The sequence below is a fragment of the Mandrillus leucophaeus genome, unplaced genomic scaffold (genome assembly GCF_000951045.1).
Source record: "Mandrillus leucophaeus isolate KB7577 unplaced genomic scaffold, Mleu.le_1.0 Scaffold21, whole genome shotgun sequence".
Classification (NCBI taxonomy): Eukaryota; Metazoa; Chordata; class Mammalia; order Primates; family Cercopithecidae; genus Mandrillus; species Mandrillus leucophaeus.
The window spans coordinates 2150224-2152294 of NW_012102143.1; positions in this window are offsets into that span (position 1 = coordinate 2150224).

Genomic DNA, 2071 nt, shown 5'->3' on the forward strand with positions numbered 1-2071 from the left:
TGATGAGCTGTTTTGATATGTTTGTTGGTTGTATAAATGTCTTCTTTTGTGAAGTGTCTGTTCATATCCTTCACCCACTTTTTGATGGGGTTGTTTTTTTCTTGTAAATTTGTTTCAATTCCTTGTAGATTCTGGATATTAGCCCTTTGTCAGATGGATAGATTGCAAAATTTTTCTCCCATTGTGTAGGTTGCCTGTTCAGTCTGATGATAGCTTCTTTTGCTGTGCAGAAGCTCTTTAGTTTAATTAGATCCCATTTCTTAATTTTGGCTATTGTAGCCATTGCTTTTGATGTTTTAGCTGTGAAGTCTTTGCCCATGCCTACATCCTGAATGGTATTGCCTAGGTTTTTTTCTAGAGTTTTCATGGTTTTAGGTATTACATTTATGTCTTTAATCCATCTTGAGTTAATTTTTGTGCAAGGTGTAAGGAAGGGGTCCAGATTCAGTTTTCTGCATATCACTAACCAGTTTTCCCAACACCGTTTATTAAATAGGGAATCCTTTCCCCGTTGCTTGTTTTTATCAGGTATGTCAAAGATCAGATGGTTGTAGATGTGTGGTATAATTTCTGAGGCCTCTGTTCTGTTCTATTGATCTATAGATCTGTTTGGGTACCAGTATCATGTTGTTTTGGTTACTGTAGCCTTGTAGTATAGTTTGAAGTCAGGCAGCGTGATGCCTCCAGCTTTGTTCTTTTTGCTTAGGATTGTCGTGGCTATGCAGGCTGCTTTTTAGTTCCATATGAAATTTAAAGTAGTTTTTTCTAATTCTGTGAGGAAAGTCAATGGTAGCTTGATGGGATAGCATTGAATGTATAAATTACCTTGGGCAGTATGGCCATTTTCATGATATTGAGTCTTCCTATCCATGAACATGGAATATTTTTCCCTTTGTTTGTGTCCTCTCTTGTTTCCTTGAGCAGTGGTTTGTAGTTCACCTTGAAGAGGTCCTTCCAATCGCTTGTAAGTTGTATTCCTAGGTATTTTATTCTGTTTGTAGCAATTGTGAATGGAAATTTACTCATGATTGGGCTCTCTGTTTTTCTATTACTACTGTATAGGAATGCTTGTGATTTTTGCGCATTGATTTTGTATCTTGAGACTTTTCTGAAGTTGCTTATCAGCTTAAGAAGATTTTGTACGGAGGTGATGGGATTTTCTAAATATACAATCATGTCATCTGCAAACAGAGACAATTGGACTTCCTCTCTTCCTATTTGAATACCCTATATTTCTTTCTCTTGCCTGATTGTCCTGGCCAGAACTTCCAATGTTATGTTGAATAGGAGTGGTGAGAGAGGGCATCCTTATCTTGTGCCGGTTTTCAAAGGGAATGCTTCCAGCTTTTGCCCATTCAGTATGATATTGGCTGTGGGTTTGTTATAAATCGCTCTTATTATTTTGAGATATGTTCCATCAGTACCTAGTTTGTTGAGAATTTTTGGCATGAAGTGCTGTTGAATTTTATCGAAGGCGTTTTCTGCATCTAAATTGAGATAATCATGTGGTTTTTGTCATTGGTTCTGTTTATGTGATGGATTACGTTTATTGATTTGTCTATGTTGGACCAGCCTTGCATCCCAGCTATGAAGCCGACTTGATCATGGTGGATAAGCTTTTTGATGTACTAGTGGACTCAGTTTGCCAGTACAGAGGATATTTGCCATCGATGTTCATCAGGGATATTGGCCTGAAATTTTCCGTTTTTGTTGTGTCTCTTCCAGGTTTTGGTATCAGGATGATGCTGGCCTCATAAAATGAGTTATGGAGGAGTCCCTCTTTTTCTGTTGTTTGGAGTAGTTTCAGAAGGAATGATACCAGGTCCTCTTTGTACCTCTGGTAGAATTCTGCTGTGAATCCACCTGGTCTGGGCTTTTTTCAGTGGATAGGTAATTAATTACTGCCTCAATTTCAAAACCTGTTGTTGGTCTATTCAGGGGTTTGACTTCTTCCTGGTTTAGTCTTGGGAGGCTGTATGTGTCCAGGAATTTATCCATTTCTCCTAGAATTTCTAGTTTATTTGTGTAGAGGTGTTTATAGTATTCTCTGATGGTAGTTTGTATTTCTGTG